The sequence below is a fragment of the Puma concolor genome, chromosome D3, assembly GCF_028749965.1.
Source record: "Puma concolor isolate L17-30 chromosome D3, mPumCon1.1.hap2, whole genome shotgun sequence".
NCBI classification, from domain to species: domain Eukaryota; kingdom Metazoa; phylum Chordata; class Mammalia; order Carnivora; family Felidae; genus Puma; species Puma concolor.
This window is the reverse complement of record NC_141678.1, coordinates 6,711,337-6,738,080: the sequence shown is the minus strand read 5'-3', so window position 1 is coordinate 6,738,080 and position 26,744 is coordinate 6,711,337. Positions and strand designations below refer to the sequence as shown.

Genomic DNA, 26,744 nt, shown 5'->3' with positions numbered 1-26,744 from the left:
CTGGGGCGTCTGACTCCACCCTGAGACATGGCTTCTGATTTTTTGTTTTACTGAGATATAATTTGCATGCCATACATTCACCCTCCCGAAGCGCACGATTCGGCGGCATTGAGCACATTCACAAAGCTGCGCGGCCCTGAGCGCTACCCACTTCCAGAACGTTTCCTTCGACCCCAAAGAGAGACCCACGCCCGTTACCACCGGTCACTCTCCGTTCCCCCTCCCCCAGTCCCCGGTAAATGCCGCCCTGCTTCTGTCTCTACGGATTTGCCTGTTCTGGGCGTTTCATAGAAGCGGGCGCGTCCTACGTGGCCTTCTGCGTCTGGCTTCTCTCGCTTGGCATCACGTTTGCAGGGTTCATCCGTGTAGTAGTGGGTGTCAGCGCCTCATTCCTTTTTGTGGCCGAATAATATTCCTCTGTATGAACACACCGCGTTTGGGGCTACTGTGAATAGAACTGCTGCCGTGAGCGATCACATACAAGCTTTTGTGCGCAGGTGTGTTTAATTCTTTGGGGTCTCTACCCAGGAGTTCCTAACTTGTTGATAAAATAATTTAAAACAAGCATTACATCTATATTTTTGAAAACATAAAAAGGGTGCGAGGTGAGCCTGAGTTTCAGCCTTGTCCCTGTTTCCCAGAACAGGGTTCCCCTGCTCAAGAAGCCAATCCCAGTCCAGGTAGATTCTCCCAGAAGCAGCCTGTACGTGTACACACACACACACACCCGTACTTAAAGATTGCTTACAGGAAACCTGGAGACCAGGTGAGACTGGAGTCAGCCTCACAGGCTTTGGGAAGAGCCCAGGGCCCAGTGCGAGTCCCATCTGAGGCCGCTGAGCAATGAAGAGGTGACACGGCTGGCTGGTCTGAGGGCAGGTCTGGGGTGGCCTCTCAGCTGTGGCCTCGCCTCAAGCAACTTAAGCAGTGTGCTTAATCTCCCTGGGACTCAGCTTCCTTGTCTGTAAGAGAGCCCTGACACGGGCCCCTACTTCACAGACCTCTGCCAAGAGCCGGTGAGCTACAGGATGCGAGTGTAGGTGCCATGCCTGGCACACAGCAAAGTGCTCACCCTCTGATCCGATCCTCAGTTTTCCCATCTGGAAAATGGAGGCTTGCACAGTTACGTGTGGACCGCACGAGACCCCTGGGTAAGGGCCCAGCATGCTACCATTTCTGAGTGGCGGGTGCTCAGGGAAGTCAGAGCTCCGGAGCCCCTCCCCAAGGAGATGCCAGATCTCCCAGCTCCACACACCCCCCACCCCCACCCCCCGCAGCCCTGACTTCTCCCAGTGGTGACCGAACAGGTGAGTCTCTCCCACAGGCACAAAGGAATCGCCTGCATCTTGGACCCCACACCTTGGACAAGTCACTGGATTTCTTACTTCTTGTCCCTTTCCACCACCACCGCCCCCGCCCCCACCCCCACCCTCCCTTCCGGACCCTTCTCTCTGCTTTCTCAACAGACACTCTCTACTCTGGAGCTGAGCTTCCTTCTCTGAATCCCAGACTGTTGGAATCAGCAGGGAAACCCTCAGAGACCTTCAAAGTGGAGAGCCCTCGAGTAAGGAAGGAAGCATTAGCAGGGCCATCAGAAAGCTGTTAGGAGCAATCTTCCTCCCAGCTGGCAAAAGGCAAAGCAGAGCCTGAGAAGAAACCCAGGGCCCGGGAAGGCAGAACAGGGAAGGGAAACTGAAGAATGTTTCCTTGGGCGTGCAAAAGTTCATGGGGGAGAAAACCAGCACGCACACACACGCGCGCACACACATGCACACTCACAACACAAAGGAGAAATTCTTAGCCTGCAGCAGTTGGTAGCATTATGTAAAATTCCAAGCCCACAAAAATATCATTTGGATGATAAAAAGTTAAATTTAGCTAAGTACAGAGTGACTAATACTATGAGGGACAGGCAGCACCCCCAGTTGCCTGGAGCTGATACAGCTGGCTTCTAGAAACTTTTGACAAGTAACCAGGGCCTGGTGCGGCACAGAATAACAGATTATATAATAAGAGGCACAGCCATTAGCGATACAAAACAGACAGCGAGCGCTGCAGCCCCCCCAAAGGAGGGGACAGCAGGGCTCTGGCTTGAGCTTGGCCGACGACGGAACCTCGCCTCTGGAAGCCGGGGCCACAGGCATCTGGGCATTCGGAGGCATCCGAGAGGGGAATCGGGCCTTGGAGGGGTGTGTGCGAGCGGGTCCACCTGCCTCTCCTGCAAAGATCTTTCCCCAGAGGGGTCGTGGCAGATGGTTTCTGTGGAGGACCCAATGAGCTACAGCCTTGTGGAGTCCCGGTCCTTAGAATCTAGTCTGACCCCAAGACCTGCTTTGACCAACAGAACGTGCTGGAAGTAACTCTGCACCAGGTTCAGACCCAGGCCTTCAGGAATGCCTGGCTAAGAACTGAAGGCAGAGACGCAAACAGATATTCACAGACCTATGTTCACGGCAGCACCATCCACAATAGAAAAGGGTCGACACAACCCAGGTGTCCATCCACGAACGAACGGATCCGCAAAATGTGTGGTCTCTCCATACAATGAACTATTACTCAGTCTTCAAAAGGAAGGCCATTCTGGATGAACCTGGAGGCCACTGTGCTGAATGAAATAAGCCGGTCACCGGCCAACAAATACTGCATGGTTCCACCTATCTGAGATGTCCAGAGGAGTCACGTTCACAGGGACAGGAAGTAGGAGGGTGGGTGCCAGGGGCTGGGGGAGGGGAAGGGGGGACTTGTCGTTGAACAGGGACAGAGTCTCAGTATGGGAAGAAGAAAAGAATCTGGGTATGGATGATGGAAACGGTGGCACAACAGTGTGAAGATACCTGATACCACTGAACTGGACACTTAAACACGGCTAAAGTGGGAAATTTTATGTTACGCGTATTTTACTACAGTGCCTGGAGAAGTGATGTGGAGGAGAACCACTGTCCCAGCCAAGAGCCCCAGCAGACAGAGGCGAGTGCCAGCCCCGACACGCCAGCCCCGGGAGTGAGGCCATCTTGGAGAGGGATCCTCCACCCCCAGTCAAGCTGTCCCAGCTGACACCAGTGGAGCAGAGATGAGGTGTCCCCACCAAGCCCTGCCCCAACTGCCACGCTGTGAGCAAATAAATAAAACGGTTGATGTTTTAAGCCACTAAGTTTGGGAGTACTTCGCTGCAGCGATGAATGATGAACACGGTGGTCGGGCGCTCTAATGGCTTTGGGGGAGATGTCTATTTCTAATGTGGGACCAATGAAGCTCTTTGGTGCTCTCACAGGTGAGTCACGAAGACAAGGCAGTGCCTAAATAAGTGTCAGGGAGAGACTCCTTTTCCACTCCCCAAGCCCCAACGGAACACATGCTGAAATCAAACAGCTGCTGTGGAGGCCGGGGGGTTCTCCAGTGATCCGTCGCAGAAGCCGGACCTTCTGCTGGCTGGCTCAGCCGTACCGTCCAGTATGCTGTGAGCAGAGATGCTCCCTGGGAGTCCCAGGGAATGCCCCCAGATGTGGTGCTGAGACCAGCGTTCTCACTGGCTGACTCCAGGCGGACCAGTTCCCTTCTCCGGGATCCACTTCTCCATGTGCACAGTGAGGAGGCTGGCCTCTAAAGGGCCTCTCCGCTCAGCTCCAACATTCTGCGACCTCCTAGTCTGGGCAGAAGGGAACACGGAAACAGAATCCAAAGCACTGAACAAAGGCCAAACGACTGTGGCACCTAGATTTACAAGGTAGGCACACAGTCTCCTCACCTCTGCCCCCTGAGGATCCCCGCCCTCACCTCCGTGCCCTTCACGCGTTTGTTCGTTCCACAACACTTGCCATGCCACTCCGGCTTGGTCCAGTTTCCTCTTCCTAAATTACATCTGGCCAGGTAACCCCCAGGTTCAAGATGCGTGAGGAGTTCTGGGAGCAGCGGCACGTACACCCCTTCCAGGCCTGGCCCCTAAAATGCCCACGTGATCCTCAATGCCCTCTCTCTCTTCGTTCACCAGGCAGCTGACTGCCCAGGTCCAGTGGAGGACCCCAAGGGAGCCCCAGGGGATGACAGAAACACCACAGGAAAGGATGTGGGATCCCTGAATCACCACACAGAGGCCACCCCCAGCCCATCCAATTCAACTGCAAGAGTGAGAACAGCCTTTGTTGGGATAAGCCACTGAGACTGTAACAACGGTTTGTTACAGCAGCCAGCAAACCTATCCTAACTGATACATTCACCAAACTGCTACCGCGCATCAGATGTGTGAAGGATGCACAGGAGAATCAGGCCTAGGCATCACCAGTGTAGGTAACCGTTCAGGGAGATCAGGCACAGCCCAGTTCCGCACCCGCCAATCACAGGCTAAGCACGTGATGAGAGCTCCTGCATGTATGTGAGCTCCACTCATACCACCTGCTTCTCAAAACCTTACTATGCAGGTTTACCTCCCCCAAAACACTAGATGAGTAAAGAACGAAAGAAACCAAAATGGACGAGAAAAGCTATCCTGAGACTCCCAAGGACAATCCACAAGCAAATGAGTTACAACCATCATCATTATCATCTTAGCTGTGTGCTTCCTGGTAGGCAAAGCAAAAAGGGAAACATTCTGGGTCACAGAGCTTTCACCAACGGCGAAAAACATACTGGTTCAAGATGAGAGACAAACTCTGTCCTTGCTAAGAGCTCTAAGGGAATGCTCCCTGGGGTCTCCATGTGAAGGATCCGGTGTCTGGGCAGGAGGCAGCAAGAGGAGGTCAAGCTCGCCCCCAAAGCTATCCTTGCCTGTGGCCCAACTGGCTCTTGACTGCAGCAAGCTCCTGAGTAATTCTTCATCCTTGTTAACGTGAACACGGCAGCACCATGATAATGACGGAAAATATTTACATACCGTACCACCGACGGGTTGTTTAGACCATCTGGCTACTAGACGCAGTAACTATTGTCACACACGTGCCCGTCCACAAATGCTGTGCCTCGGTACCGATGATTCAGCAGCGACCGTCTGCCCCATCCCCATCACGCTCCCAACCCCAGGGACCCGAGAGAGGGGTGGGTCTGCAGCCCAAGTCTCAGCCGGCCTGTGCCCCGCCGGCCTCGGCCAGTGCAGGCGGGGAGCAGAGCTCTCACACTCCCACCCTCCGCTCTGTCTGGGCTGAGCACCGATAATAAGTCTCCCTTCCATTTATCAAGGACTCCTTCAGGGCTCGAGTGCTCTAAACGAGGCTTCACTCAACGTGACCGCTCGATGCTGCAGCCACCTGGGGGGTTTCTCCAGTGATCCCATGGGGGCTGAGGCAGATTCGCAGGCAAATCCGGCCCTGTTGGCTCGTGTCGGAGGCCCCTTCTACTGAAGCTTTGTCACGCTCGGGCGTGGGGGAGGGGACGACGATCCGGTGCTCCCAGGCGGCCTCAGCCATCCTTCTGTCCCCGTGGCTCTGCCAGGTTCCGACACCAGGCTGGATTTCTGGGTTGACATCAAATGTTTTTTCCTTTTTTAAGAAATTTGGGGTGTCGGGTGGGTTGTTTTATTATTATTGTCTTAATTTCAGCAAAAGCAAAAAGGTCTATTCGGAGCCTGTTCAAAAGTAGCGATTTTCTTAATGGGAAGCATATGCTTCTGCCCACATGAGGAGCTGTGTCAGCTCAGCGATCACAGCGGCCTGTGGCTATGGTACGTCGTGTCACCTTCTTGACAGATGTGAGTCAAATGGAAACTCGTCACAGGTGCCTGCACAGCCTCCGGCGGTGGCTTCGCGCTCTGACACCGGTTTTTCAGATGGGCGCACCGTAGGAAAGGTGGGGCTGTGTTTCCGTCAACCGTGAACCCACAGTGTTCGGGTCTTTTCACGATTACCCTCTAAGACGCAAAATGCCCCAGATGGAGTGCTGGGGGCCAGGGCAGCACCCGGACTGGGCTCCAGCTTTCTGTGGCCACCTCGCCTCCTGGAATCTGAGTTTGGCAACGGAAGGCGGGGTGAGGCCGTGTGACTTGGAGCAATCACGAGCTGGTCGTCCAGTCACAGGGTGGCTCCAGTCACAGGGTGGCGGGGACGTACTAGCCCGGGTCAGGGGGCTCTTTGTGGTCTTGCAACCAACCCAGGATCCTGGTCTTTCTTGGGTCTGGTGCTTCTCTCTCTGCAAGTGAGGTGAAGGCCACAGACTCACCCAATGGAGACAGGGCCCTAAAGCAAGTCATAACCCACGGCCAGACAAAGCAGGAGGCCCATTCTCCACAGGAGCAACCTTGCCTGAGCGAGAGTCTGCTCGCGCACACATCCACACCCTCTAAAATCAGGGACTTCACAGCTCGGGTTTCCCGACGATCGTTACAGTTTGGGGTGACGACTGCACCGGTAACACACGCAGCACCTCAAGGAGGCTGGTGGCCGCTGTGCAGAAGTCTAAGCGACCTCTGTGGGGAGACTTTCCTTCTGGCCAGATCCCTGGAGCCCCCGCACCTGCTCGGAGCCTCTGCGCTCTTCCAGGCAGACACCCGCTCCGCTTCCCAGCTTCTAGGCAGGACCAGGCAAATGCTCTTTTTGCAAAAGTTATCTGAGCCACTGGGGACACAGAAAATCGTGACAAAGCTCGCACCCAGTTACTGCTTGCCAGCTTCACTCATACCAGGCCCAGAAAACACCCAGCAGCAGGCCTGGGACAAGCACCCTGTTTAAACACAGAGCGATGACACAGGTGAAGGTGAGTCCAGCACCTCAGGGTGGAGAGTAGGTCAGCCTCGGGCCTCCCGGGTCACACACGGGCTCTTCTCAGGGACCACGGAGCCCCCGCAGGCCCAGCCAAGCGCCTGCCCCAGGGAGCTCTCTCTTTCCAGTCCTCAGCGTCTCCTGACCGCTCTCACACCCGGGGAGCGGTCCGCGCCAGGCGCCGCCACGCTCTCAGCAGTGCAAGGTGACCCGCAAACATGGCTAACGGGGCAAGCTGTTCAAAAAGCTCCATCCATTCCTCTTTTCAGTCTTGGGTTAGATCGTTCCTATTTTTCCGTGTCCTCTGCTCACGGGAGGACTGGTGCTTCTCTGTGTGTGTGGTCGATTACACGGAACATAACATGCGCCACCCTAACCGTCTGAAGTGCACAGTTCGGCGGCATCAGGCGCACTCACGCCGCTCGCAGCCCCCACCGCCCATCTCCAGACATTTTTCCGCCTCCCCAGCGGAAACTCTGTACCCCTTAAACACATGCTTCCCGTTGTCCCTCCTCCGGCCCCTGGTAACGTCTGTGAATTGCACAGCTCTTTAAAAATAACGTTCTTGGGGCGCCTGGGTGGCGCAGTCGGTGAAGCGTCCGACTTCAGCCAGGTCACGATCTCGCGGTCCGGGAGTTCGAGCCCCGCGTCGGGCTCTGGGCTGATGGCTCAGAGCCTGGAGCCTGCTTCCGATTCTGTGTCTCCCTCTCTCTCTGCCCCTCCCCCGTTCATGCTCTGTCTCTGTCTGTCCCAAAAATAAATAAACGTTAAAAAATAAATAAATAACGTTCTTAGTCTCGCAGTCCACGGGTTCAAGCCCCACATCGGGCCCCGTGCTGACAGCTCAGAGCCTGGAGCCTGCTTCGGATTCTGTGTCTCCCGCTCTCTCTGCCCCTCCTCTGCTCGTGCTCTGTCTCTCTCTCTCAAAAATGAACAAACATCAAAAAAACAATAATAATAAATAAATAAAATAAAAATAATGCCCTCAGAGGTGCTTGGGTGGCTCAGTTGGTTGAGCGTCCAACTTCAGCGCAGGTCATGGTCTCGAGGTTCATGAGTTCGAGCCCCGTGTCGGGCTCTGTGCTGACAGCTCAGAGCCTGGAGCCTGCTTCGGATTCTGTGTCTCCCGCTCTCTCTGCCCCTCCTCTGCTCGTGCTCTGTCTCTCTCTCTCAAAAATGAACAAACATCAAAAAAACAATAATAATAAATAAATAAAATAAAAATAATGCCCTCAGGGGTGCTTGGGTGGCTCAGTTGGTTGAGCGTCCAACTTCAGCGCAGGTCATGGTCTCAAGGTTCATGAGTTCGAGCCCCGTGTCGGGCTCTGTGCTGACAGCTCAGAGCCTGGAGCCTGCTTCGGATTCTGTGTCTCTGTCTCTCTCTGCCCCTTCCCTGCTCACATTCTCTCTCTCCTTCTCAACAATAACAAATAAAAATAGTGTCCTTACCTTGGCAAAATTATTTTGTAATTTTACATGTCCTGGTGTCATTTTTAAAGCATCTGGTGCTCCTCAATACTTGGTGATGGACAAGCTGACAGAGGAGGCCCAAACCCCTCCAGGAAGGGACCACCCAGGCCACAATGTGCCTGGTGGAATCAAGGGCCCCCTCCCTGCCACGTGCGAGGAGGCACCTAATGGGAACCAGCGTCCTTAGCCGGCTGTGCCAGGAACTCTGCTAGAGCCGCCCTTTGCGGTAGCAAAGGCTCTCACGGTTTTCTCCAGATTTTCATTTTACTTAAAAGCTCTTCCTTGCCTGGGGTTTTGAGGTTAAAAACCACTACCTCGCACTCACACGTTGTAAGTGGGAGTGTAAATTGGTGCTACCTTCACGGAGAGCAATTCGGCGACAGCTATCGAAAATAAAAGGAAAACACCCCTTGACCTAGCGCTTCTCCTTCGGGCAATTTATTCCGCAGACAGGAGAGTACATGCGCACGAGCACCTCTGTACCAGGGCACTCGCTGCGGCCCTGTTTGCTGCCAGGCTTCTGCCATGAACAATATAGAGCTTCGTGAGTCGGGAGTCGGCTCACCTAATGATGGTGCATCATCCATCAGCCGAACACTAAGCCCATCGCTAAAAAGACCCAGACAATCTAAGCGAACCCACAGAGCACCACCTCCAGGATCCACCAATTGTTACGTCAAAACAGCAGGGGCACAATGGTAGGCAGCCGTCTGTGGTTTCGGTTTTCTGGGTTTTTTTCCTAAGTCATATATATTCATATATGCAGAGAATCTTCCCGAAAGAGTATGCACACGCACAAAACTTAGCGACAGTAGTTGCCTCTGGGGAGAAAAATGGGGAGCCCACAGACCAGGGTAAGTCAGCTTGGAAACCAAATGTAAGATTATACGTACCCAAAGTGTTTTTCATATCAAGTATAGCTTTATCGTCTATTTTATTTATTTATTTTTTTTTTTTTTTTAAGATTTTACTTGTAAGTAATCTCTCTACCCAATGTGGGGCTTGAACTCAAGATCCCGAGATCAAGAGTTGCCTCCACCAGCTGAGCCGGCCAGGCGCCCCATCCTCTGTTTTATTACTTTATCGTAACCTATGAGTTTTAAGTTCCATAAATCAAGCAACGTATCTTATTTATTTTTAAAACCTCGCCAATGTCTGGCATAACATCATGGACATTTTGTGTGTGTGTGTGTTTTGTCATTTTTTTAATGTTTATTTATTTTTGAGAGAAAGAGACTGAGTGTGAGTGGGGGAGGGGCAGAGAGAGGGGGAGACACAGAACCCGAAGCTGGCTCCTGGCCCTGAGCTGTCAGCACAGAGCCCGACGCGGGGCTCGAACCCACAAACCGCAAGATCATGACCTGAGTCGAAGTCGGAAGCTTAACCGACTGAGCCACCCCGGCGCCCCAACTCTTTCTTTTTTTTCAACGTTTATTTATTTTTGAGAGAGAGACAGAGATAGAGACAGAACGTGAGCAGGGGAGAGGCAGAGAGAGAGGGAGACACAGAATCTGAAGCAGGATCCAGGCTCTGAGCTGTCAGCACAGAGCCCGACGCGGGGCTTGAACTCACGAGCCATGACATCATGACCTGAGCCGAAGTCAGACGCTTAACCAACTGAGTCACCCAGGCGCCCCTGTCATTTTTTTAAATAAATGAAAGCATACGTGAATGAAGAGTGAAGAAAAGTGTTTGAAAAATTATGAACGTTCTTTGAATACTAGAAAACGGTGAGTCTTAAGTTGTTAGAGAAGGAAGAGGCAGACTGGAAGCAGACACTGGTTGATAACTGATCATCTCAGCAGAAAAAGTAGATTCAGTAAAGGAAGAGATACACCACTGACCGTACGGTTAAGTTGACGTCAGGAGTTTACTGAACAAGGGAGCACCTGGCTGGCTCAGTCACAGCATGTAACTCTGGATCTCAGGGCCTTGAGTTCAAGCCCCACGTCGGGCGTAGAGATTACTTAAGTAAATAAATACATTTTTAAAAAAGAAAAGACAGGTTACTGAACAAGCGTTTTAAATTTTTAATTTTAATAACTATGCTTTTAAAAGCCAGCATTTAACTGCTGGTGGGAATGCTGGTGGGAACGTGCAGTCCCTCTGGAAAACAGTATGGAGGTTCCTCAAAAAACTAAAAATACAACTACCCTACAACCCAGCAATTGCACTACTAGGTATTTACACAAGGATACAGGTGTGCTATTTCAAAGGGGCACATGCACCCCAATATTTATAGCAGCTCTATAGACAATAACTCAAGTATAGAAAGAGCCCAAATATCCATCGACGGATGAAAAAAGACGTGATGTATATGTATAATGGAATATTACTCGGTGATCAAAAAGAATGAAATCTTGCCGTTTGCAGCAATGTGGATGGAACTAGAGTTTATTATGCTAAGCAAAATTAGTCAGAGAAAGATAACTATCATATGCCTTCACTCATATGTAGAACTTAAGATACAAAACAGATGAACATAAGGGAAGGGAAGCAAAAATAATACAAAAACAGGGAGGGGGACAAAACACAAGAAACTCTTAAATATAGAGAACTGAGGATTGCTGGAGGGGTTGTGGGTAGGGGGATGGGGGATGGGCTATATGGGTAAGGGCCATTAAGGAGAACACTTGTTGGGATGAGCATGGGGTGTTATACGTAGGTGATGGATCACTGGAATCTACTCCTGAAATCATTATGGTACTATATGCTAACTAACTTGGATGTAAATTAAGAAACTAAGATAAATAATAAAAAAAAATAAAATAAAAGCCAGTATTTAATGTTTCTTTGGATATAGCAGAATGCAAAGAAAATAATGAATGGTCCAAACGATAAAACAAAAATTTGTTTTTTTGTTTTGTTTTGTTTTGTTTTTGAAAGAGAGCACACAGGAGTAGGGGAAGGGCAGAGGGAGACAGAGGGAGGGAGAGAAACTCTTAGGCAGGCTCCACACTCAGTGAGGAGCCCAACGCAGGGCTTGGTCCCACGACCCTGGGATCGTGACCAGTGGAAATCAAGAGTCAGATGCTCAACTGACTGAGCCACTCAGGCACTGCTTAACATATTTTTTAAATTTTTTAAGAGTTTGTTTGTTTGTTTGTTTGTTTGTTTGTTTAGAAAGAGGGGCAAGGAGGGGCAGAGAGAGGGAGACAGAATCCCAAGCAGGCCCCACACTGCCAGCACAGAGCTCGATGTGGGGCTCAAACTCACAAACCATGAGAAGATGACCCAAGCCAAAATCAAAAGTCGGATGCTCAACCAAACTGAGCCACACAGGTGCCCCTTAATATATTTTTTTAACCACATTACAGCCCACCTTTTAAGTTCATGAACCACATATTCCTAAAGAATCAGGAAGTAGATCAAAAAGCCATCACTCCCCAGTGAGGTGATTACAGTTTTTAAAAGCTCTCCAGAGATGGGTGCAAACCCAGCTTGGGAACTCTTGCCTATTAACCCCTAACTCTTGCCCTATTAACCTCCATGACCCCGCCGGCCAGCTGGCAGCAACCTTAACCCTTTAGAAGTGGGCCAAGCAACACTGCCAGGCTTCCAGGAAAAAGCTGTCATAAAGCCCAAGAACTTCAGTCCTTAGAAAGTTGCACTGGGGGCGCCTGGGTGGCTCAGTCAGTTAGGTGTCCAACTCCAGCTCAGGTCACCATCTCGCAGTCGGTGAGCTCGAGCCCCGCGTTGGGCTCTGTGCTGACAGCTCAGAGTCTGCAGCCTGCTTTGCATTCTGTGTCTCCCCCCTCTCTCAAAAATAAATAAACATTTAAAACAATTAAAAAAAAAAAAAAAAAAAAGAAAGTTCCACCGGCCCCCGCGAGTGGTTGTAAAACAATCGTGGTTAAACTAAGGCAAAAAATTACAGCAGCAAAACCATACCAAGGAGAGCAAAGGAAAAGCAACAGGAAGGAGGGAAGGCCACCTAAAAAGGAATTAGTGGGAGCCCACAGGTTCGGCCTGAGGGGCAGACGCGCCCCATCGCAGGCCTCTGCGCACAGCACTGCTCCCGACGGCCAACCTCCATCTGTGTCTCTGCAGTGCCGGCCGGCTGGGCGATTCGGTGATGCCGGGTCCCAAAGAGACTGAATTCTCTACCTAATGTTCACCGTTTACTGAAGAGAGGCCAGAAACGCCTTCGAGAAAGAGCAGGAGCATTACTGGGGCTGTGTGAAGTCCTCCCGAGTCCGAGGCTAATGAGGTGACCTCGTACGAGGACGATGATGTGGCCTGGTCTGTGCTCTGGCTTCTCACAGGGGTTCACAAGTTACTTCCTACACCCAGATTCTCCTCAAGGGCTGCCTTGGGATGCCCCGGCAGGGACGTGTGACAAGGTGGAGGGGAACCCTGACAGCCGGTCTCGGACAGCGCGCTGGGGTCCTCTCTCCGCGGGTCCCGGGTTGGTGCTGAGCTTGAGACCACGGACTCCAGCCGCTGTAATAGCGGCTTACTGATGCACAGAGGTGCTCAAGTCATTCTCGGAGATTCCTCAGATGTTGTGGCCCCTCTTTCACAGAAGATGGAATTCCGGTTCAGGTGAAGTAGTCCAGCCTAAGCCCCACAGGCAGAAAGTGGTATCACCAGACTCCGGACCCGGGGCTCACACCTCCGTAACCGGAACACCGGGCGGGGAGCTTGGCCCCACGAAACAGCTCCCGCCTGACCCCAGGAGAGAGGGCCAGGAGAGATCTGGAATGCTCCGAGTTGCGTCACTCCCCCACATTTCCCTGGGATTCTGGGCTCCAGGGAGGCGGAGGAGATGCTGGCGGCTGAGACCGCCTGGGTGTCACTCTTATTCCTCACCGGGAAAGAAGGCCCCTGGTTTGTCGACACCCGAGCAGGATGCCAGAGGCGCTGTTCCCACCACAGCTGCCAGCCAGTTACCTCTGACACCCAGGAAGGCAGTGATGGGCGTGTGGCAACTTGGCCACCATGCTGTCTTGCTACTTCTCCTTTTTTCTTTTAATGTTCATTTATTTTTGAGAGAGAAAGAGCACAAGTGGAGGAGGAGCAGTGAGAGAGAGGGAGACACACAGTCCAAAGCAGGCTCCAGGCTCCGAGCCGTCAGCACAGAGCCCGACGCGGGGCTCGAACCCACGGACCGTGAGATCATGACCCGAGTGGAAGTCGGGCGCTTCGCCGACCCGGAGCCACCCAGGCGCCCCATCTTACTGCTTCTAATTGCTTGTCAGTTATGTCCGCTTTCCTGAGATGAACACTGTATCCATCTCAAAACATTAATTCTGCAACCTCCTTTCCCCGGCCCACTGGCCTGGCTTCCTTCCATCTACAGAGATGTTTAATACTAATGGCAGAGGGTGACCGTGTCTCAGAGGGATGCCTCTCACAGCAAGGGGTTTCCAGATACTGGCTGGCCCTGAAATCCTTTTGCGGCACAACCTGCAACAGCGTTCCGTGCCCCTCAAACAACTTTGGAAGGTGCTGCCACAGCGCTTCGCCACGAAGGAGTGAGCCGCCACCGAGTGGAAACGCTCTCTAGGACGGTGCGATCTGTGTCTATCGCTCAGTCTCTACGTTATTAAGAGTAATGGATGTTGCAGTTTATCAAATGCTTTCCTGGCATCTATTGAAAGCATCTAAGTGGTTTTTCTCCCCCTCTTTTTTCTTTTAGCAGATCTCCTAGTAAATAATCGTCTGCTTATGCTTTTGAGACTGGTCCACAACCCAGTACAGTGAACCCTCTGCCCGGTGCCTTTCTGGTGGGACACAGAGAGAGACCCCAAGCAAATAGCTCCTGCCTACAGAAGAAAGGAGGGAAGGGAACATGAAGAAGAGAGTGTGCGTGTGCACACGCGCGTACACAAACACAACGGCACACATCTGAAGAGCAGGCTAGGATTTGTGAATTCATGTGTCACGCACGGGGCACAGTGAGGACTGGAGGAACCACACATGAATGGGGTCAATCACAGAGGGCTTCCTACAGGAGGTGGCAGGGCAGACTCAGGAACCTCTGCACTTGAGTCCTGCCCCCTATGGAGCCCAAGGGCATGCTTTCCTAGCCCATAATCTTTTCGGCAGTAAAACAAATAATCATGGAACAGAAAAGCCCTTCAGAGGCACCCAGCTCAGCTTCCTTCATCTGCAGACGGAAACTGAGGTTCAAAGAGGGAAGCTGATTTGCCCAAGGCCACGGGCCACCCCCACAGTCTTCCTTGGCTCCAAGGGGAGGGGAGAGAAACAAAGAGAGCTTTGAGAGCTCGGGCAGAAAGGAAGCAGAGAACCCCCGCTGTGTCATGACTTTCCCTGTAATAAGTGTGGCTGTTGCTACCTGGAAGGGGGCTGAGTCAGGAGGCAGCGGGAGTGCTCACTCAGGGGATAGAAGGTAGCTGTCGAGGGCCTGCCGGGAGAAGGGGGAGATCCTGGAGCCGCCCTCTCACACACCCAGGTCGACGGGGAGGCCCCTACCTTCTTCACCAACACAGACACACTTGGACGGCTTTTCAGAGTGACTCCCCTCGCTCGCTCATCCAACAAGTATGGAGATGATACGGGGTTGAAGGGGGTGCCCCCAAAATCCACGTCCTTCTTGGAACCTCAAAATGTGACCTTATCTGGAAATAGGATCTTTACAGATATATTAGTTAAGGTGAGGTCACACTAGACTAGGGGGGCCCTGATCCAATATGACTGGTGTCCTCACAGGAAGAGACCCAGGGACACACACACACACACACACACACACGGAAGACAACCACATGGAGACAGAGGCAGAGACGGGAGTCCAGTGTCAAGGAACACCACCAGCAGCTGGGAGGGAGGCCTGGAACAGATCCTCCCTCGGAGCCCCCGGAAGGAACCAACGTTACCCAAAGCCTAAATGCAGACTTTGTGTCTCCTGAACTAGGAGAGAGCACGTTTCTGTGTTTTGAGCCCCGTGGTGTGCAGTGATTTGTTACCCGGCCCCAGAACTCGAATGTGTTTGCCCACAGAGCAGGGGGCTCCGTGAGGCACAGGGGGAGTTCGGTGTGGCCCAGAATCCCTCAAATCACATGGCCCCTTCCTCCCTGCCCCAGTCAACAGGCCTCACCCTCCCAAACGGCTACACCTCCAGAACCCTCCCAAGGCTGCGGCCTCTTCCTAGAAGACACCAAGGACCCCAGCACCTCTGCGGGGCCAGAACAAGAAGCTCGGTGAGGCCCCAGGCACTGTGCTGGGCACACACAATCTCCTGGAAACCTCACGACCAGCCGAGAGGCAGGTGAGCCAACAGAAGCTTGGTGAGAGCCCGTGCCCCGCTTGGTCCCCACAGCAGGTGGGTGGCAGAGCCTCGCTCTACGCCCTGGCTGTCTGCACGGGGCCCCAGCCACCCGTGGGGTTGACTCCTCCGCGCACCCCCCCCCCCCGCCCGCCTGGCTCCCCCCGGGGCTGCGGCACCTGCCCCTCAGCGGAGCCGGCTCCCACTTGCTTCGCAGCTGTGGATGCCAGGGACCCCGGGCAGATGGCATCTGCTCTTTGAAAAGGTATTTGTCTTTCCACTCGCGGAGAGCAAGCAGAGCCATAAAAGGACATGCCCGACGTCAGGCGCACAAATGTTCCGCAGAGACAGATGCCGTTCGCACGCAGGGACCGAGCGTGGCCGTTAGCCGCAGGGAGTGCACTCCCCAAAGAGCATGAGGACCAACCAGGCCTCTCCCAATTCCCTAGGGGGGCGGGGGGAAGCTAGGGGCTCCATAAAGTAAAAGGAAGGTGGGATCCAGCCCACAAGTCTCACTTGGGATTCCAAGACAAGCCTGGGTTTGGTTTTTTTGTTTTTTGGGGGGGTTTTTTTCATTGTAATCATTTTTAGGTGCACCATTCACAGACTATTCACAATGGTATGCAACCACCACCACTATTTCAGAACATTTTCATCACCCCAAACAGAAGCTCCGTACCCATTAAACACTAACTCCCCACCCCTCCTCCCCAGACCCTGGTAACCACCACTCTACTTTTTGTCTCTGTGAATTCACCCATTCTGGACACCTCAGATAAGTAGGATCATATGACATTGTCCTTCTGTGACTGGCTTCTTTTACCCCACTTGATGTTTCATCCATGCTGGAGAAGGTGTCAGTCTCCCTCCGTTTTATGGCTGAATGACATTCCACTGGACAAACGTCCATGTTCACTCATCCATCAGCTGATGGACACTTGGGGGTCTTTCCACCTTCCGGCTGGTGTACGAACATCTGTTCAAGTCCCTGCTCTCAATGCTTTTGAGCATAGTGACCTATGGGTGCAACCGCCGGGTCATAGGGCAACTCTGTATTTAACCATTTAAGGAACCGCCAGACTGTCTTCCAGAGCAGCCGCCGCATTTTACGTTCCCCCTAGCAGGGCACCAGGATCCCCATTTCTCCACATCCTCACCAACACCCGTTATTTCCTGTGTTTGGATAACAGCCACGCCTGAGATTTTAAAAGGAGAATTTTAAAGAGTAGCATCTGTTTGCTTTATGCCTGCCGTTCTGTATGGAGCCTCAGAGACCGTGCTGGTCGTAGAGTCAGGGGAAACTCAGTTCTAGTTCCAGCTCTGGTGCTCACCGCTGGGCAACTCCGGACAAGCGCTTCAGTCGCTGCGCGCCTCAGTCACATCCACTGTAGGAACAGAGCTAACGGGCCAAGTGTCACTTCCCTCTGGAGGCAGATATTTGCCACAGGAATGGAAGACAGAGTACCTTCATAAACTCTACGGGATGGCACACAGGTAGTGGGGAAGGGGGGTCGGTGCCCACGTCGTCCCTTGATTTATCTTTTACGACAATGTATGCAAAGGACTAAATCCTTTTCCCTCCGACCTCTTGTTTCTCTGCCTTCGAACAGAGGAGCCAAATCACAGGGACTAGTAGCAAGATGAAGGAGCAGGAAAAATTCTAGAAGATCTGCTGAGAGTGACCTTGGCGTCACAATAATTACTGGACATGCTCACACACTCGCGCACACACACCTCATTATAGACTCGAAGTTTGCCCCCCAAAAATCATGTCACCAGATCCGGAGAAGGACATAGGGCAGGAATTTTCATCCCAACTTGTCAGGTGAGGAAATGAAGATCCGGGGAGAGGAAGGAATCCTGCCCAAGGCCGCACAGCACAGCTTAAACAGAGCCTCTGGTCTCCTGGCACAGTCCAGCCACAGCACAAGACGGCCGTGGCCAGTGTCCCCACACAGGGCCTGGTCCCAGAGCTACTTCGTTCTCATCATGAGCAGTGGCAGTGGCAGTGGCATCTGTCTCTCTCTCTCTCTTTCTCTCTCTCTCTCTCTCTCTCTCTCTCTCTCTCTCACACACACACACACGCACACACACACACACTCACACAGAGACTGAGGTCTCAACTGAGAAGCCCAAGCTGTCCAGGGAACCAAGTTCCAGGAAGGAAACAGGACCCTCTTTCCTCTATGTCAGGGGAAGCATGGAGCCTCGTGGGCCCCCAGCCTGGTATCTCCATAGTGACAGAATCACAGAGGCTGCAGGGCTAAAAATAAAACCTCTACCTCCTGAAACCCGCCCCCCCCCCCCCCGCCGTCTGTGCAGCTCCAGCTGCATGGGGGCTTGTGACAGCTCGGTGACACTTGGTGACCAACACCTAAGCAGCAAAGAAAGACCCCTGAGCTGTGAAAACAGGTGACAGCACACTCAGGTCACTGGTAACATAAATCACCACCTGTGACACTCCCCTGGAGGAGTCTGCGAAGACTCTCACCCACAGGGTCCTGGACAAACGGACTCCACGTGGGTAAGGGCCAGCAAGCGAACAGTACCCTGCCCTCTGGGCACAAACCCTCAGGCACAAACAAGTGCTCTCTTCATGGCAGGCCTCACGAGGCCCACTTAAGCCTTGGAAGTAAGAAGTGTTTCTTCTCCAACTGCACTGTGGGACAAGCTTGTCCACTTAAAAAAAAGTTCACATAACGTTTAGATGCCTAGGTGGGCTCTCAAAATGGGAGAGCCAGAATGCTGGATTGGAGTCCACTGGCTCTGTGTTCTCAGGGAAGTCGCTTTTCCCTCGTGGGCCTCAGGTTTCTCATCCGTACGATGGGGTTACGTGCAGAGGGCTGTGGAAGACCTGGCACAGAAGAGGCACCCCAAGAACTCAGTCACTTGGCCGTCTGCTGGGTGGTATTTTTGTCGGTAGGCTAGCCTGAGAACCTGCCACTGAACTCCCCACATTAGCTGTTAGCTGGCAGTTCACACACACTGAGACCCCCCCCCCCACCTCACTCTCAATCTGTGTGAACTTCCACTAATCACACACACACAGCCTCGGTTTACAATCCAAGCAATCTGCAACATGGATCACAGCTTATGATGCCTAGTACGATCTTGACTCTATTATGGCTAATTTTAAAAGGCCTTCAAATGCTCAAATAAAGCACAACGTATGCGGCTCCTCATTAGCCACCCAGCCTTAGGTTAATAATTAAGCATCCTTAATTGGCAGATATGGAAATGTACAGCACAGCTTCCTAGGCACCGCTGCACACGAAGCTGGCCCCAGCCTGGTCATGGATTTCCTAAAGCAGCTCATAAAGCTAACTCACATCAAAAGTTAATTAGCCTAATGAAGGCAAGTGTGACTTAGTGAATTCCAGACTGACTTTCTGCTCTGACTCAGCCGCCCCAGGAGGCTGCCTGCCGATGTCATCCTCCTGGCTTTGATTTCCTGAAGCAATGAAGGAGTGGCCCGGGGATGGGGATGATGCTTCAGGAGGCCGTGCGACTGGCACTGCTATCAGCGAGTGCTCTGAAAGCCACCAAGGGGCAGGACCCACAGCCACCCCCTTCTGGAGATGGCTCTCTGGAACCTCTGCCAGGGAGAGAGACTTCCGGCAAGTGGAAGTCACAGGTGAGCCCAGATGGGTGGAAGGCCAGGCACCACCGGGCCTCATGCCCCTCACTGGGAAGACAGTGGCATGACAGTCCCCCATGCCACACACAGCTGCATCCACATAGCACCCCTAGAAGGGAGCATCTCTACCCATCGGATGGATACAGAAACCAAGGCACAGGAAGGTCCAATTGTCCAAGGCCAGAGCCCTCGGAAAGAGTACAACTCCTGCCTCCGGACCCCCGGGCCCTCCTAGTTCAGCTGTCTTTCACTGTTCCCATCCAGAGTCAACACCTCACTGGCCCAGAATCACAACGCAAGTGTCTCCTTCACCAGATATATGGATAAACCCATACAGTGGAATATGACTCAGCCATTAAAAAAAAAAAAAAATGCAGTTCTGTCTCAATCTACAACATGGGTCAACTGTCAGGGCACTGTCTTAAGTGAAGTAGGCTGGTCACAAAGGGACAGATCCTGTATGATTCTACTTACGTGAGGCACCCAGAGGAGTCGCGTTCCTAGAGACAGAAAGTAGGATGGTAGGCACCAAGGGCTGGGGGAGGGGACTGGGGAGTCAGTGTTTCATGGGCACAAGTCTCTGATTGGGGAAGGTGAAAGCCATCTGGAGACGGACGGTGGTGGCAGCTGCAGTGTGAAGGCACTTACTGCCACAGAACCGTTCACTTAAACACGGTTAAGACGGTGAACTTGATATTATATGTATGTTACACACACAAAACAAGGAACAAAGTTCTGACTTTTGTTTCAACGTGAAGGAACATCGAAAACATTATGTTTCTGTGAAAGAAGTCAGACGTGAAAAAGGTCACACACAGGGGCGCCTTGATGGCTCAGTTGATTGAGCATCCAACTCTGGCTCAGGTCATGTTCTCACAGTTCTTGTCGGGCTCTGTGCTGACAGCTCAGAGCCTGGAGCCTGCTTCAGATTCTGTGTCTCCCTCTCTGCCCTTCCCCCTCTCCCTCTCCCTCTCTCTCTCTCTCTCTCTCTCTCTCTCTCAAAAGTAAATAAACATAAAAAAAAAAAGAAAAGAAGGAAAGAAAAGAAAAAAAGAAAAGGTCACGCATTGTAGGACTCCTTCTATATGGGACGCCCAGAATAGAAAATCCATAGAGACAGAAAGTAGATTAGTTGTGGTGGGGGAAGGGGTGGGGTGTTTCCTTCTCGGGTAATAAGAAGGTTCTGGAACCAGACAGAGGTGCTGATTGCACAGCCTTCTGAATGTACTATCTGATACTGAATTGTACACTTCAGAAATGGTTAATTATATGTTCTGTGAATTTCACTTCAATTTACAGAAAGGAAAGGGAAGAAAAGGATATCCTGCGGCCCTTCCTGCCTGCTCCCATGTGCCACACAGGCTGGAATCTCCATTTTCCTTCAGGATCCAAGCCTGAGCATAGCCAGAGGCTTGAAATCCTTCTGGGTTATTCCAAGCACCAGAAAGGATTTCAGCGGAAGCAAGAAAACTCAGGCAAGCAGGTGGGCCAGGCCACCTTCCCCATGTTTCAGAGATTCTGTGAACCCCGTTTCCAAGTTCAGCACGAGGTGAGGCACTCCAAGGAAAGCCAAAACGAGATAACTCGGCCCCTGCCCTGAGCCGCATGGGTGGCTAGGACACCTGGGCCCAAGAATTACCGCAAGGGGGGACAAGCTCCAGGGGTGTATCTCCATCGGGAGCAAGGACCCAAATCTGCCACTCTGGACATAACACCTCTAGGCCTTCTGGGAAAAGCAAACCCTCATACCTCTAGGTGAAGGGTCCCTGATCTGAGCCAGGGGCTCCTGCGTGGACCCACCTCCATCAGCCGCGCTCCTTCCGGCCCAGGGGCCATGGGCCCTTCCGCTCTCCCCACTCCCAGGAGCCCGGACACACTAAGGAAGGCAGGTGATGGTGGTGCAGGGAGGAGACACAAAGCCTGTGCACCTCCCCTCCTCCTCCTCTACCTGGCTTCCTGCTGCACTCCTGACATGGCCACTCTGGTCCCTTCTCTTTCTCTAATGAGCCACAGAGTGAGGAAAAGGGCAGCAGCAGAGCAGGAAGAGGGGACAGACACAGTCCAAGCTGACCCGGCCTCCGGTGAGAACCCAGGCTGCATGGTTAACGGGTCCTCCCCCTTCCCAACAAGCTCACTCTGAACTGTGCCCTTTTTAAAAAAACTGCCTGCCCCACCCCTGATGAGGGAGCATAAGGCAGGCGGAGGGCAAAACGCAAGCTAACAACACCCCCCCCCCCCAGGTGGCATGTGTGTGAAATTCCTTAGACACTCCTGGCTGCCCAAGAACAAAAGAAAGGGGAAAACCAATGGTTAACTGACAGAGATCACAGTCATACGGGACATGAGTCTCCATCGGGTTTACAAACATCTTAGTAAATTACAAGAAAAGGCAATCCTATCAGTAGCCTAATCTCTAGAAACCGGTAGACTCAGTTTCCCGGAGCCCCAGTATCAACCTCCCCTCCATAGTGATGTGGGAACAAAGACAAGAAGGAAATGGCAGGTAAAATTAAATTTCCTTGTAACCTGCAGCCCCATTGACAAACACTTGAAGCAAATCCAGAGTATAACATTTCTCCAGGAACCCCCTACTGTCCTAATGTTAATGCCTCACTAGAGGGAAAACCACCGTAGCCTGACAATAGCAAGGCCTCTGGTAACTCAGGAGTTGTTAGCATATCAAAGTCCTTCTGGAGGCCTCCCTTTTGACTTTATTCCCCAACTTCACAGTATATGAAGCCCCAGCAGGGCTCTTCCTGCCCACGGGTCCTGTCCCTGTGCTTTAATAAAATCACCTGTTTGCACCAAAGACATCTTCAAGAATTCTTTCTTGGCTGTCAGCTCCAGACCACCTCACCATCACCCCAAAACTTCATCACCCCCACACACAGGGGTTGACCAGCCATCACTCTCCTAGGAATGCTGTTCTCATTTGAGGAGGGAAACAAAGCACGAGACATACCCAGTGGCCCAAGGCCCTGCTTCGGGGTCTCTGATGGGGAGCCTCCCAAGTGCACAGCTGGAGACATCAGGGCCCGAATCTGTAAACAGCCATGACCTCAGAGCGTGCTGTCTCAGGGAATCCGCCTAAGTTTGTGGAGCTCTGTGGCCTCTTTGAAAAGCAAAAGCTACGTAACAAACAGAAAAGGAATTCTGTTTTTCCCCTTTGGAAAAAAAAAAGAAGGAAGGAAGGAAGAAAAGAAAAAAGGCGAGAAAATCACATACGGACCCAAAATGAGAAGCCCTCTGCACTGTTCAGACTGAATCAGATCAGGAATACTGATGGGACATAACACCACAGCAAGGGCGTGTAACAGACGTGACTGAACATGAACACGGCCGTGAGGAATCCGGACCTGGCGAGGTCAACAGTGAGCTTCCTCTGCAGTTGGCCCAAATCACAACCTCTCTGAGTTATGGTGTCCCCATGTGTGAAACAGGGCAGGTGGAAGCTCAGGGTGCCAATTCATGACCCCTCTGAGCCTCAGTTTCCTCACCTGTCAAACGGGCACAGCGGCACTTACGTGGGTCAAATGAGGCACGGTGGGTAAAAGCACCGTGTGTACCGCAGGGTATTATAAAAAGGTGGATAAACAAGAAAGGCCCCTTCACCTCTGGACCCTACAGTCACTGCCTCTCCCAACATGGTCATGAGGCCCTGCGTCACGACCAGCCACTGTGCCAGGCACTAGGTTCAAAGACAAACAAGCCAAGTCCCTCAGCCTGCGGAACAGCTGGGCCAGACCAGGGGTTCCCACTGCGGTTTCGAGAGGGAAGAGCCTTCTCCTGGAGCGGTAATCTCGGTATCTGGAAAAGTCCATAATTAAAGGTCGACCTAACTGGGTACGAGACACGTGCCATTATTAGCCTAAACCCTCCAAACACCAGTCCTGCAGCTACCAGGCCACCAGGACAAACTTGAGTGAACTGGTTGGCCCAGAATTTATGAGCCGGCCTCCAGGTCACTACTGTGTCCTTGAGTCTCAATTCTGCTCCACATCCAGCCCTAGGCTCTTAAGGTTTCAGGGAAACGGAAAGTCATTCCTCCACGCGGAAAGGTCAAACCCTTGGACTTGGTTTTTTCCAATGCTCCTTCCGGTTCATCCAGTCGTAAGATTCTGAATTCCTTTCTTCCCCCCTGCTGGAAAGTCAGACAGAACATTCCTCGGGAAAGAGACTTTCTCGCCGGGGGAAATAACAGAGGTAAAAAGAAAAATGGTGTAATTGAGTGCCGTAAGCCTTGGTACCCAGGGAGCGCGGGACCGACCGGGCTGGTCAGCAGCCATTACCGTGAACTCACGATGCTACGGTGAGTCACCGGAGGCTGGGAACCGAAATAAAACCAGCGTTCTCTAGCACAGCACAGGACGGGAGCTCAGCTGCATACTAATGCAGGGATCTGTTAACCACCTCCCTTGCTACTTCCCTGCAGCAAAGGCACGGGCTTCGGGCCTCGCTGCATCCAACTCCAAATTAATGAGTTCCTTTCCGCACGGGGTTAATACAGACCGTGCTCTGGACCAATTAAACAAGCCACTTCAGAACTTTGCTTCACTGTATTGGAAAATGTCACACATGCAGAGGAAAAATTAGGTCTTGGATTATCCATGTCCCTGGCTAAACCAGGGAGCGAGCTTTCAGAATTCTCCAGGCTTTTGTTATTAATGGTGTTTTAGCGTCGGGTTCTCCAACACATCAAACAAATTTCCTTTAAACTAGTAGTTACCGACTGCCACGGGGGAAGGGCTGCGGGCCTCCCACCTCCCAGATGGTTCAACCATAATAAACGTTTGGCCTGTCAGATGCACAACACTGGCGAACTAATTGAAATATGCTGCAAACCCAAAATAAATGTGAAATGATTGTTTCCCTACACGGTAGCCGCCGAATTGCTTTCGTGTCTGGCCCTGACGAATGCTCCCCACCCGGCTCGGTGAGCCTCGCTGATGTGTGGTTTCCAAAGGACTTAAATGCTTTTTTCCATTGTGATTACCCAAGAGGGAAAAACTGTAATTGCAGAAAATGTTTGGGTTTTTTTCCCCCCTCTCATGAAAATGCAAGTGAAAAGTCAACTCTTACAAAGTGCCAAGAAAAGCAATTAATGGGCCCTCCAGTAGGACGGAGGAGGGGAGTGGACGTGCTATCATGAAACCAGCCTTAGCGGAGCTTCCGGACCTCGGGGAAGCCCTGCCCCTCGGCCAACCTGTGCCCGAGTATTCTCCACTGAAAATGAGAATGGTCACCTTATTTCTACCCCACACACTCCCTCCCCCTCACCCGCCTCGAGATGGCCTCGAAAAGGGCTGCACAGGGACAGCAGGGGACAGCTGGCTGCACCTGCTGAGCTGGCCCTCCCTCTACCTGCCTCACTCAGGACCCTGGCGCCTGGTAAGCCCCCAGCAGGGGGCTGGATTCTTTTGTGGAATGAGGCCAGGTGAGCCCAGCAGGCTGCAGAGCCTGACTCAGTCCTGGCAGGGCAGCAGTGGGGAAAGAGCTGGCACCCTGCTCCACAGCACGGCCGATGAGTCAGCCAGGCCCTACAGAGGCCGCGGTGGGGGAAGCCCCCCCCACCCCCGCCAGCTGCCCAAAGAGAAAAGGCCGTCCATCCCTAGGAACCACCTCTGCAAAGGGAAACAGCCTCAGAGAGAAGAACGAGCAATCATCTGTATTACCTGAGTTCCAGCTCTTAACAGGGCACACGGGGCAAAACGTTTCTGGAAAGGTTCCCAGGAGGAACAAGGCCAGGATTTGAAGCCATAGGAAGCCCCACGTTGGCCTGAAACACCTCCCTAAGAGGGTCATTCCTTTGGGTGAAGGACTACCCTCAGCTCCTCTCAGCAGAGAGCAGTTAGAGGGACCTACGTAGGCTTGCTGACCCTCCCTTGTTGGGGGCAGGGTGCCCACAAGCACCTCCGGACAGCAGGCTTGTGGACAGGAGAGGTGGGTGCACCTTCTGAAAGAGGGCACAGGGGAGCCAAAGGAGGGGACCTATGCCCGAGAACTCATCCTTTTCAATGGCACCCGAAATAGCAAACACCAGAATCTGCAGCCTTAGCTTCCATTCCCCACGTACGTACTGAGCACCAATGAGGTGCCCTGTGCTAGATGCTGGAGACACCACGGTGGGGGGGTGCGGACACGATGGCATGAATGGCAGACCAGGTCCCTGCACTGGGGGAGACACGAGGAGAAAAGAATCCCACCGCATGTGTGCCAGACGTGAGGAGGAAGAGCCACGCGGGAGCCGACCAGGGGTGGGTGCAAATCTTGGCCCCGCCCAGCTGCTTCTGCGAGCGCAAGCAGGTTACTATACCTCTCTGAGCCCGTTTCCTCTTTCTGTAAAGTTTGGGTAACAGTCCGTCCTTATCTCTGAGGAATGCTGTGGCACTCAAGTTGAAAGAAGCCATTGTGGAAGCGCTCTGTATACACAGGTCGTCCTCATTATTCACAGATTCCGTATTTACGAATTCCTTACTAACGTTACCATGTCGTGGTGCTTACGTGGACATTTGCAAACATGCGCAGGGCAGGGAAGGATTTTGAGTCATCCAGTGTGTGTGATCCCAGCTGAGGCTGAACAAGGTAACACGCTGCCTTTTGTTTCAGCTCTAGGACTGTAAACGAGTGTCCTTTTTGCTTTCTATTTAGTGCCACGTTTTCTCACATTTTGGTGCTTTTCGTTGTGATTCCACCATGTGAAGTGGCCACGGGCCCAGTGTTGAATCACCAGCCCCCTGTTTCCGAGCAGTGATGGGCCTGACAGAGGAAATACCCATGTTAGATAAGCTTCATTCAGGTGTGAGTGTAACTGCTGTTGGCTGTGTTGTGTTAATGAATAACAGTATCTACTATATTAGGCATCTTTAAACAGAAGCATACATAAAACAAGGTGATGTACTGATCGGTGAACCAACGTGTGACCAGAGGCTCACAGGAACCTAGCCTGCCCTTCCCCTAGGGCAGCGGTTCTATGCTCCCTGATGTAGTGTTCGTGACACCTTATAGACAGAATGGCCGGGATTCAGGAGACTGGACTGTGTGCACAAGCGATGTATGATACATTGTGAGTGGAAGTCTTTTGCTCTGCAGGGCTCTCATTCCCGCAGCCGCAGGTGGGCAGGTCCATACCCCGCCTATTACATGGCTCTGAGACAGGATCTGCCTCCCGGTCCCCCGAGTCCTGCTGCTGTTTTGGAGACTTTCTGCTCTTGCCCTGCACCCCGACTCCTGACCCCATTCCCACAACAGAAAAGCTCTGCGAAGGATGAGGGCCTTCAGCCAGGAGAGGATGTGAAACTGCTTTTTCCATGCTCTCCTCCAAGGCCGTTGCTTCGGGTTTTGATTTGTCTGTTACCGGAACCCTGCCTGTTGGTTAATTTTCTTCCCGTCCTCTGGCAAGGGCAGTTGTTAATATGAGTAATGAAAGCAAATGCCAGCTCTCCTCTCCAACAGCGCTCTCTGTGTCTCTGGCCATAAAGCTTGAGCCTGGGTTTGTCATGGTGTTTGCTGGGCTGGGTGTGAGGGAGTCGGCACCGCTTTACCCATTTTACAGGAAGAAAGGGCCAACGTGTGAGGCTGCCGCTGTCATCAGCCTTGCTAGTATAAAGAGCGAGCACTGAACTGGCAATCAGAGACCTGGGGCCCAGGCTGAAAGAGGGGTGTTGGGCAAGTCACTTCTCTTCTGCTGGCCTCAACTTCTAGTCTTTAACGGGGTGCAACTCTCCCA

General features: G+C 52.5%; 1 protein-coding gene across 12 annotated transcripts in view; it reads right to left on the bottom strand.

Moving 5' to 3' along the window:
• Nucleotides 1–26,744, bottom strand: part of PITPNM2 (phosphatidylinositol transfer protein membrane associated 2) — a 145,822-nt gene that overhangs the window by 115,156 nt on the left and 3,922 nt on the right. Inside the window, exon 1 of one of the 12 annotated variants that reach the window (XM_086681527.1) lies at nucleotides 25,332–25,730. The exons of the other annotated variants lie outside the window; for them this stretch is intronic. The gene's annotated coding sequence lies outside the window, so the exon portion shown is untranslated. Of the gene's footprint in view, nucleotides 1–25,331; nucleotides 25,731–26,744 lie in introns of those variants that run through there. 12 annotated transcript variants of the gene reach the window in all.